The following is a 12,065-nucleotide window of genomic DNA, read 5'->3' on the forward strand; positions in this document are numbered from 1 at the left end:
CCTCTGCAGCCAATCTCCACCTCTCCCCGCCCCTCTCAGTCTTTTTTCATCATCTGGGGACTAAAATGATTATTATTAATTGTTCGAATTTTTTTATTCATTATTGTTGTTATTACTACATGTGATACGTCTGTAGATGAGGCTCTTGGGTAGCAATAGAAAACAATAATAATAATAATAATAATAATAATAATAATAATAGATTGCTGAGTGCAGGAGATTCCACAAACAGAGGCTGCAGTTAGTCTATTCACCACAAGATGGCAACCTCACACACAGGTAGTGATGTAACACAGTCAGGAAGAGAAGATTCAGGAAGTGGAGAGAACATACAGCTGGAGGAGGTAATTATGTGATTGTTGTTATATATTTAGCAAATGAAAGGTAAAGGACAAGGTGCCCCCAGTATAGCTAGCCAGGTATAGCAGCCCCCATATAGATAGCTAGGTAAAGATGCCCCCAGTATAGCTAGCCAGGTATAGCTGCCCACAGTATAGCTAGCCAGGTATAGCTGCCCCCAGTATAGCTATCCAGGTATAGCTGCCCCCAGTATAGCTAGCCAGGTATAGCAGCCCCCATATAGATAGCTAGGTAAAGATGCCCCAGTATAGCTAGCCAGGTATCACTGCCCCCATATGGATAGCTATGTAAAGGTGCCCCCAGTATAGGTAGCCAGGTATAGCTGTCCCTATGTATAGGTAAAGGTGCCCCCAGTATAGCTAGCCAGGTATAGCTGCCCCCAGTATAGCTAGCCAGGTATAGCTGCCCCCAGTATAGCTATCCAGGTGTAGCTGCCCCCAGTATAGCTAGCCAGGTATAGCAGCCCCCATATAGATAGCTAGGTAAAGATGCCCCAGTATAGCTAGCCAGGTATCGCTGCCCCCATATGGATAGCTATGTAAAGGTGCCCCCAGTATAGGTAGCCAGGTATAGCTGCCCCTATGTATAGGTAAAGGTGCCCCCAGTATAGCTAGCCAGGTATAGCTGCCCCCATATACAGTGGATTGCAAAAGTATTCGGCCCCCTTGAAGTTTTCCACATTTTGTCACATTACTGCCACAAACATGCATCAATTTTATTGGAATTCCACATGAAAGAACAACACAAAGTGGTGTACACATGAGAAGTGGAATAAAAATCATACATGATTCCAAACATTTTTTACAAATAAATAACTGCAAAGTGGTGTGTGCATAATTATTCAGCCCCCTTTGATCTGAGTGCAGTCAGTTGCCTATAGACATTGCCTGATGAGTGCTAATGACTAAATAGAGTACACCTGTGTGTAATCTAATGTCAGTACAAATACAGCTGCTCTGTGACGACCTCAGAGGTTGTCTAAGATAATATTGGGAGTAACAACAACGTGAAGTCCAAAGAACACACAAGACAGGTCAGGGATCAAGTTATTGAGAAATGTAAAGCAGGCTTAGGCTACAAAAAGATTTCCAAAGCCTTGAACATCCCACGGAGCACTGTTCAAGCGATCATTCAGAATTGGAAGGAGTATGGCACAACTGTACACCTACCAAGACAAGGCCATCCACCTAAACTCACAGGCCGAACAAGGAGAGCGCTGATCAGAAATGCAGTAAAGAGGCTCATGGTGACTCTGGACGAGCTGCAGAGATGTACAGCTCAGGTGGGAGACTCTGTCCATAGGACAACTATTAGTCATGCACTGTACAAAGCTGGCCTTTATTGAAGAGTGGCAAGAAGAAAGGCATTGTTAACAGAAAGCATAAGAAGTCCTGTTTGTAGTTTGCCACAAGCCATGTGGGGGACACAGCAACCATGTGGAAGAAGGTGCTCTGGTCAGATGAGACCAAAATGGAACTTTTTGTCCAAAATGCAAAACGCTATGTGTGGCAGAAAACTAACACTGCACATAACTCTGAACACACCATCCCCACTGTCAAATATGGTGGTGGCAGCATCATGCTCGGGGGGTGCATCTCTTCAGCAGGGACAGGGAAGCTGGTCAGAGTTGATGGGAAGATGGATGGAGCCAAATACAGGGCAAACTTGGAAGAAAACCTCTTGGAGACTGCAAAAGACTTGAGACTGGGGCGGAGGTTCACCTTCCAGCAGGACAATGACCCTAAACTTAAAGCCAGGGCAACAATGGAATGGTTTAAAACAAAACATATCTATGTGTTAGAATGGCCCATTCAAAATCCAGATCTAAATCCAATCGAGAATCTGTGGCAAGATCTGAAAGCTGCTGTTCACAAACGCTGTCCATCTAATCTGACTGAGCTGGAGCTGTTTTGCAAAGAAGAATGGGCAAGGATTTCAGTCTCTAGATGTGCAAAGCTGGTAGAGACATACCCTAAAAGACTGGCAGCTGTAATTGCTGCAAAAGGTGGTTCTACAAAGTATTGGCTCAGGGGGCCGAATAATAATTACGCACACCCCACTTTGCAGTTATTTATTTGTAAAAAATGTTTGGAATGATGTATGATTTTCGATCCACTTCTCACATGTACACCACTTTGTGTTTGTATTTCACGTGGAATTCCAATAAAATTGATGCATGTTTGTGGCAGTAATGTGACAAAATGTGGAAAACTTCAAGGGGGCCGAATACTTTTGCAACCCACTGTAGATAGCTAGGTAAAGGTGCCCCCAGTATAGCTAGCCTGGTATAGCTGCCCCCATATAGATATCTAGGTAAAGGTTCCCCCAGTATAGGTAGCCCCCGTGTCCTCTGCTCACCGCCGTCCTCCTTTGCTCCCACCCACATCCTCCAACCCTTTGCATAAATACTAGTAGCGGCTCACCTGATCCATGGATTACAGCAGCAAGCACAGGCCTCTCTTCCTCCTCACTTTTCCCCTAGTTCTGGGCTTCTGCTGATGAAGCCCAGAAGCCAGCACTAGGGGAACAGTGAGGAAGAAGAGAGAGGTCTCTGATCACCACATTACCCCAGTAATGCCATTTCTTACCTAGTATAGTCATGTTCCCCCCGTGCTGCCCCAGTGTCATTATCCCCCAGTATGTAATGTCGCCGACCCCAGTAATGCCAATTCTTTCCAAGTATAGCCATGCCCCCCCCCCCCCCCCTGTGTCCCCCAGCATTGCCATTATCCTCTAGTATGTAATGTCCACACCCCAATAATGCCATTTCTTTCCCAGTATAGCTGTGTCCTCCCTGTGTCCCCAGCATTACCATTATCCTCCAGTATGTAATGTCCCCCACCCCAGTAGTGCCATTTCTCCCCCAGTATAGCCATGCCCACAGTCCAGCATTTCTCCTTCCCCCCCACCTCCATGCAAGAGGAAGGATTTACATTGGTTTATAGCTAGCTGTCACAGTGTGCTCCAGTCCACTGCTCCCACTAGCCTCAGTCTCTGCCTCTCCTCGTATCCTCATCATATCCTCATCCATCTACCACTACCAGCACTGCTGTAACATCACAGGAATGGTAACAGTGGGAGGGGGATGTGAGGAGAGAAGGCAGAGGGAGGACAGGACTGCAGCATGCTGTGAGTATAGTGCACAGGTAGCTATAAACCAGCTTATTATGCTTTCTTGCAATACTCTGCATGGCCCTACCACACACAAGTGATTGCATTGTGGCAGGCGTGTTTCTGCCACTAAGCAGCAGGGGCGACCTGCCCCAGGTATCTTCATGTTGGGAGGTGAAACCCGGAGCCCTGTGCAGCCACCCGTGTCCACTGTGCTCGGCTCCCCCAGCTTGCAGAGTATTGCGCGTGTGAAAACCGTGCTGATCTTATCCCCGCCTGTTGTTGACATCCTGTTTGCTCAGCTCTCCCCCTAGTGCTGGCAGCTCTCCCTGCACGCATGAAATCACGTGATGCAGGAGGAGGCGCCAGATGCTAGGAGAGCAGCTGAGCGGACAGGAGGTTGGAAAATGCCGCACAGCGGATGTGGTAAGCTATCAGCACGGCTTCCAAGTGTGCAATACTCTGCATTGAATGTATTAGCTGGGGGAGCCAAACATAGCAAGGGCCACATTATGTATATATACGCCAGCTCCGTAAACGCAAGGAGGAGGCGCACAGGTCAGGATCCCCAGAGGAGTTCAGGGATGCCAGGAATGCCCTGAAACAGGAACTGCGGGTCGCAAAGAGGGCCTACTCTGAGAAGCTGCAACTCAGCCTCCAGTCAAATAGCCCACGGGAAGTATGGCAAGGCCTCAGAGCTGTCACGAACCTCAAACCCTCTCCCCAACTCACGACCCCTAGCATCCAGCTGGCCGAGGAGCTCAACGAGTTTTACTGCAGATTTGAGCGTCAGCCCAAGCAGCCTGTGGTCTCGGGGTCAATGGAATTGGCACTAGGCGACCACTGTGCCACTGCACCAGTCACAGTTCAGGAATCAGAAGTTCTTAAGCTCCTTCGCAAGCTGAACGCCAGGAAAGCCTCAGGCCCAGACGGTGTGTCATCATCTTGCTTAAGAACTTGTGCGGATCAGCTAGCTCCTGTGCTCACCTCTCTGTTCAAGAGGTCACTAGCGGAAGGTACAGTTCCCTCCTGTTTCAAGAGGTCCACGATCATTCCAGTTCCCAAAAAGCCAGGTAGCACTGACCTCAATAACTTCAGACCCGTGGCTTTAACATCCACCATCATGAAGATCCTGGAACGGCTAGTCCTCGCACACCTCAAACACACCACCAACGCACGGCTTGACCAACTCCAATTCGCATACAGGGCAAACAGATCCGTAGAGGACGCCATCAATGTTAGCCTTGCATACATCTTGGAGCACCTCGAAAGGCCTGATTCCTATGCCAGAATCCTGTTTCTGGACTTTAGCTCTGCGTTCAACACGATCTGCCCGGACATTCTGATCGACAACCTGGCGCAGCTCGCTGTTGACCCCACACTCTGTGCATGGGTCAGGAGCTTCCTCTCAGATAGAACGCAGCAGGTCAAGCTCGGCAACTGCACCTCCAGCATGAGAATTACCAATACGGGTGCACCCCAAGGGTGTGTACTGTCCCCGCTACTGTTCTCCCTGTATACCAATAACTGCACCTCCTCCACAGACTCTGTGAAGGTCATCAAATTTGCTGATGACACAACTATCATTGGCCTCATCAACAACAACGGAGAGCACGAGTATCACAGCGAAATAGAGAGAATCTGCAATTGGTTCAAGAGCAACAACCTTGTCCTCAATGCAACAAAGACTGTCGAGCTGGTTGTTGACTTTAGGAAGAACCCTCCTGCCCTCCCACCCGTCAACATAGGCGAGACAGTGGTCTCCAAAGTACCAACTGTGCGGTTCCTGGGCTCAACCTTATCCACTGACCTAAAATGGGGGCAAAACACTGCCAGAATTCAGAAGAAGGCACGGCAGAGGCTATTTTTCCTGCGCCAACTTAAAAAATTCGGAATCCCTTGGGAGCTACTGACCAGCTTCTACACCGCGACCACGGAGTCCATTCTCTGCTCCTCCATAATCGCCTGGTATGCTGGCGCAATGGAGAGTGATAGACAAAAACTGCAAAGAATCATCAATGAGGCAGAAAAGATCATTGGTTCCCACCTACCATCCCTTGACCTCCTCCACACCGCCAGGATGAGGAAGAGGGCCAACAGGATTTCCTGTGACTCTTCTCACCCTGGCAGCTGCTTCTTTGAGCCTCTCCCGCTGGGTCGGCGCTTCCGAACCATTAGATCCAGAACCAGCAGACGTCGGAACACCATCTTCCCTCAGGCAGTTCTTTTGTTAAACGCCAACCCCCACTAAACCCCCACTAAACCCCCACCACCTAGACCACAAAGCTTCTACCTACCTACCCCTCATGCTCCGAGGTCTTCCTTCTTCTCTTCAGTATAGGTAGCAATAACTATTGCAGTAATCTTAGGGTGCTGCTGTTAAGGTTTACATTTGTCTACGCAAAAATGTTAAATGTTTTGTTGGTAAGGTTAACGCTGTCTATGTCCTAAAATTGTTGCATGTACTGTAATGTATCATGTACAGTACTCCGCCAATGTGGAGTGCTTCTTCTTTGCTTAAGCCATGTGTACCAAAAGCAATTCCGGGTACTGCTCGGCCGTACTTGGCGAATAAACTACTTATCTTATCTTATCTATATATAGTGCTAACATCATCTGCAGCATTTTGCAGAGTACATAGTCATGTCACTGACTGTCCTCAGAGAAGCTCACAATCTAATCCATACCAGTCATAGTCTAATGTACTACCATATTATTATTATGTACTTAAATAGCACTGACATCTTCTACAGCACTTTACAGAGTACATAGTCATGTGACCAGGGGCAGACTGACAAATCATGGGGCCCCTGGGCAATAGGAGATTATGGGGCCCCGTACCAGTGTTGCCCACCTTTCACGTTATTTTTTACTGACAAAGATATAAAAATGTACTAACAAAGGATGTTTTTTACAAAAACCCCTTGCACTGTCGAAAAATGTGCGTGGTCATGCAATAGAATGTGGGTGTGGTCATGGGTGGGGCCAGATATACATGACTTTAGCAGTGGTGCAAAAGGTCTGATGGGGAAGTTTGTGTCTGCCATAGTGTTTCCAAAATACATGTAACAGCATTTCACCCAAAATCCACACAATTTGACAGAGTTTCCTCCAAAATACAGATAATATGGCAGTGGTCTATAGGTGTTCCTAGTATAAGTAGCCAGGTCTATATGTGTCCCCAGTTTAGATAGCCAGGTCTATAGGTGTCCCCAGAATAGGTGGCCAGGTCTATAGGTGTCCCCAGAACAGGTAGCCAGGTTTATTAGTGTCCCGAGTTTAGATACCCAGGCCTATAGGTGTTCCTAGTATAAGTAGCCAGGTCTATAGGTGTCCCCAGAATAGGTGGCAAGGTCTATAGGTATCCCCAGTATAAGTAGCCAGGGCTATAGGTGTCCCCAGTTTAGATAGCCAGGTCTATAGGTGTCCCCAGCAGCAGGAGGGATGGCAGCATAGTGCCCTCATCATCTCCCACCTTGACTACTGCAATGCCCTACTATCTGGCCTCCCCTTAAAACGCATTGAACCCCTTCAATCAGTCATGAATGCAGCAGCTAGACTCATCAGACTTTCCCACTACTATGCTTCCACTTCTCCCCTCTGCGAATCCCTACACTGGTTCCCTATCAGCTTCAGGATCAGTTTTAAGGTTTTGTGCCTTACCTACAAATCTGTGCACAAGACCTGCTCAACCTACATTTCTGAGCTCGTCAACAGATATATATACCTGCCCGTCCCCTCCGGTCCTCCAATGATCTCCGCCTGACCTCCCCACGCATTTCTCATTCCCATGCACGCTTACAAGACTTCTCAAGAGCTGCCCCCACCCTATGGAACTCCCTTCCACTCCCCCTCAGACTCGCTCCTTCCTTCAACACCTTCAAGCAAGCCCTCAAAACACATTTCTTTAAAATAGCCTACCCCACATCTACCACACTGTAACTCTCTGTCAATCACCCTTTCCACAGTCCTACCTTATGTGTCCCCCCACCCTTTAGATTGTAAGCCTTGGGAGCGCCTCCCCCCCTCCCTTAGTGTGTCCTTCTTAATTTTACTACCCCAGCAATTACACCCTACTCATGGACTAACTCGTACTTGTTTTGCCGGGTCTCTGTAAACTGCATTTTATACCCTGATTGTATGTATAACCTTGTGCTATGTTGAATAACCGTTTGCTACCTCTCTGTCTGTCACCCCTTGTTGCAATGTATGTATCCCTATTTATTGTCCAGTGCTGTGTAATATGTTGGCGCTTTATAAATACAATAAATAATAATAATAATAGTGAAGGGGGAGCAGCGGGGAAGGGAGGGTGTCTCCCCCTCCCTCACCTGGGGCTCCCCCTTTCTCGCACCCCCTCTAGAATTCAGCTTTGTGGCAGGCTGGCAGTGGGTGGGGAACAACTTACCACTGCTTGTTCAGGCGTGAGAGGGAGCTCTGCGTGCCGCTGCTCTGTTCTACGAGTAGACCAGACTAGTGGCATGAAGAGCTCGCCCCAGCGCTTGGAACAAGGCAGAGGTAAGTCCTCGCCCGCTGCCAGCCTGCCACAAAGCTTAATTCTGGAGGGGGAAGCGAGGAAGGGGGAGTCCCTGGTGAGGGAGGGGGAGAAAGCCCTTCCTTCCCCATCGCTGTGCCCTCAGCTCCCCCTTCACTGTGCTGCCACCCCTCCTGCTACACAGGACGGCCCACTACTGACCATGGGCCCTCAGTCCATGCCCGAGTGCCTGAATGGTCAGTCCACCCCCGCATTGTTTTTTGGCATCGCATTGTTTTTTGGAGTTCCAAATAAATTGTTGACTGTCTGAATCGCAGTCCTTGCCTGTGTCTGTTTGGAGGGGGTAAGACCACCGCTGCCTCCTCTGTTTAACCAGTTGTTTTTTTAAGTTCATTTAATTACCTTTTATTCTTTTGGCGCCTCTGTATCTTGTACACCACCCCTGCATGTGACTGACTGTCCTCAGAGGAGTTCACAATCTATTCCTACCAAAGTCATAGTCTAATGTTCTAACATATTATTATGTTTTCATATAGCACTGACATCTTCTGCAGCACTTTACAGAGTACATAGTCATGTCACTGACTGTCCTCAGAGGAGTTCACAATCTAAGCCTACCACAGTCTAATGTCCTACCATATTAGTATTATATATTTACAGTGCTGCCCATAATTCTTCATAGCCCTAGTAAATTTTGATTTAAAGTTACTTTTATTCAACCATCAAGTAATTTTTTTGGCAGGAAAGACAGAAAAGATAATAAGACAATGTACAAGAGGCATTATTGTGGAAAAAAAATAAACTTTTCTCAGCTTTTTTTTACATCTGAGCAAAAAGTGCCCAGTCCAAAATTATTTATACCCTTCACAAACTATCACAGTCTGTGGGAAAATCCAAAGTTCTATACCATTCCAAATAGTCCAAGCCTTCTAAAGCATCTTAATTACCCTGATTAATTGGGAACAGCTCTTTTAATCCACTCAACAGATGAAAAACAGCAGCTCTCTGCATTTGGTTTGGGGACAGTCATGGCTAAGACAAAGGAGCTTAGTGAAGACCTGCTGCTGCGCATTGTGGCTGCTCACAAGTCAGGAAAGAGCTACAAGGCCATTTCTAACTGTTTTCAAGTTCCAGTGGCTACAGTGCAAAATATTATTAAAAATACATGATGTTCCGCACTGTGGAAAATCTCAGAGGACGGGGTTGCAAGGCAAAAGTGACACCTGTGCTGACCAGGAGTATAGTGAGAGAGGTGAAAAAGAATCCAAGGATCACCACCAAGGCCATCCTGGTGAATCTGGGCTCTGCTGGTGGCAATGTCTCAAGGCAGACAATCCAATGGACACTGCACACTGCTGGGTTCTATGGATGCAGACCAAGGAGAATGCCATTTCTCCAGATAAAGCACACAAAAGCTCACTTTGCATTTGCAAATGCTTACCTAGACAAATAAGACATCTGGTCTTCTGTGTTATGGGCAGATGAAACAAAAATCGAATTGTTTGTCACAATTAGGGATGCTCGGAAAATTCCACGGAATTATTAATTCCGTGATTCCGGCCGGATTTAGCTAATTCCGGTGGTCGAAACGGAATTCCTATACCTCTTAAACGGAATTCCGCGGAAATTTCCGGAATAACACCCAAAAAATCTCTCTCTCATCATCAAGTAGGGAATTGCAGATTTTCAAAACAGCTTATATACCATAGCTGGGATTTGAACCCGGGACGCAGTGGGTAGTAAGTATCTGTCTTACCCTCTAGACCATGAACCACACTACATGCTAAAGCTGGCCTAGCATAAACCATACTACCATTATGATCAATTCAATAGAAAAAGTAGCATGATTAAGGATTTGTACTTTTTGAAAAGCATGCTTATATTCCATAGCTGGGATTTGAACCCAGGACGCAGTGGGTAGTAGGTATCTGTCTTACCCTCTAGACCATGAACCACACTACATGCTAAAGCTGGCCTATCATAAACCATACTACCATTATGATCAGTTCAATAGAAAAAGTAGCATCCAAGTAGAATCCAATTGAGAATCTGTGGAAGGAGCTAAAGATCAGGGTGTTGGCAAGAAGAACCTCCAACCTGAAAGATTTGGAGCTTATTGCTAAAGATGAATGGGCAAAAATACCTGTGGAGACATGCAAAAGGCTGGTCTGCAATTATAGGAAGTGTTTGATTGCTGCAATAGCCAATAAAGGCTTTTCTATTGATTATTGAGAGGGGTATAAATAATCTTGGATGGGACACTTTTCCTCATGTGTAAATAAAAGCTGATACACTGACATCTTCTGCAGTACTTTACAGAGCACATAGTCATGTCACTAAATGTTCTCAGGGGAGCTCACAATCTATTCCTACCACTATCAAATTGTCACACTCACTACTTTTTTTTTTGTGTGTGAGTTTTTGTCGGGAAGGGGGGGGGGGGGGGTATCTGTGGATAATCGGCACCAGGTGTCAAATACCCTAGGTATGCCAGGGGAGAAGGGGGGGGGGGGTATCCTGTATCAGCAGTTTTACCACTGACAACTATGCAACCTTGATTATTCTCCCCTTACTATCAATCAAAAGGCAGCAGTTTCCTGTACAGATCAAAGACCACATCACTGAGGATGGACGAGGACCAGAGTCACATGACCGAGAGGATATTCAACCTCACCCTGGAGATCATCTATCTGCTGACTGGAGAGGTGAGGAGGATTCTGGGAGGTCACATGACATAACTCTTATCTCTATTAATAAATCATACACCTGACTGGAGGTGTGAGAATGATTCAGGGAGATTATGTGACGTTAGTGTTGGTCTTTCCATACAGAGGTTTCCTCCAGTGAAGTCTGGTGATCATGTGACCATCACGGTGCCCCCACCTCACTTCCTGATATCTGAGGGACACAAGAAGCGGAAGATTCTGGAAATCACCAGGAAGGTGATGGAGCTGCTGACAGGAGAGGTGAGCAGTGCTGGGAATTATGGGACATTATTCAGTAACAGCAAGGGGGGTGTCTGGGTGGTGACTGTATCATTGTGTGTGTCAGGTTCCTATAAGGTGTCAGGATGTCACCATCTATTTCTCCATGGAAGAAGAGTGGCAGAATATAAAAGGACACCAGGACCTCTACAAGGACACCATGATGGAGAATCAGCCGCCCCTCACATCACCGGGTAAGAGGAGATTTTCATTTCTAACAAAGGAGAGAGCAGTATGGACGGTCCTCCTAGCTCCCCCATAATCCGCCAAGCACATAAAGACAATGCATTCAGTTAGTGTGTATGATTTCTATAGATGTGTCCAGTAGCAGAAACACACCAGAGAGATGTACAGGTCCTCTTTATTCCCAGGATTGTCCACCTACACCCCCCCCCCAATCATATGATAATTACACAGAGACAATGTATTCAGTCAGTGTGTGTGTTTCCTACAGATGTATCCTGTAACAGAACCCCCCCAGAGAGATGTAGAGGTCCTCTTTTTACCCAGGACTGTCCACAGGAAGATCCCACCAACCCCCACCATTATCAGGTAGGTGGAAGTGACGGTCATCAGAGAATCCAAACTATGGGACATTTATACCTTCTGCATATTCGGTTGTCTGTCTTAACTTTTTTAATTGTCCATCATTTTGTGCACTTAGGATAGTGAATTGATACATGGAAGTGCTGTGGTTAAAGAGGAAGAAGAAGAGACGTATGTGAGGAGTGATCAGCAGTCTGTGGAGGAGGGTGACATGATGGGGACATGTAAAAATGAAGAAGAAGAGACATATGTGAGGAGTGATCAGCAGTCAATGGAGGAGGGAGACATGATGGGGACATGTAAAAAGGAGGAAGAAGAGACATATGTGAGGAGTGATCAGCAGTCTGTGGAGAAGGGAGACACGATGGGAGTGTCTAAGGAGGAATACATTATTACTGGCATGAATACTGGTGAGTGATAAACATTAGACATTCAAAAGAATTATACAATTGACTAAGAATGATGTCTCTGCTTGGTGCAGTATAGATCACATGAAGCCAATAAGTGTTTATGTGTTGGGTGGGGGGGGGGGATGTGAGAGGTGATAGGGGTGTGACGTGTAATGTGAC

The 12,065-nt window shown here is 46.7% G+C and overlaps 1 pseudogene; it reads left to right on the forward strand.

The window, feature by feature from the left end:
* Positions 1-309: 309 nt before the first annotated feature.
* Positions 310-12,065, forward strand: part of LOC137537205 (uncharacterized) — a 125,316-nt pseudogene continuing 113,560 nt past the window's right edge.

Source organism: Hyperolius riggenbachi, chromosome 10 (genome assembly GCF_040937935.1).
Source record: "Hyperolius riggenbachi isolate aHypRig1 chromosome 10, aHypRig1.pri, whole genome shotgun sequence".
Lineage (NCBI taxonomy): Eukaryota > Metazoa > Chordata > Amphibia > Anura > Hyperoliidae > Hyperolius > Hyperolius riggenbachi.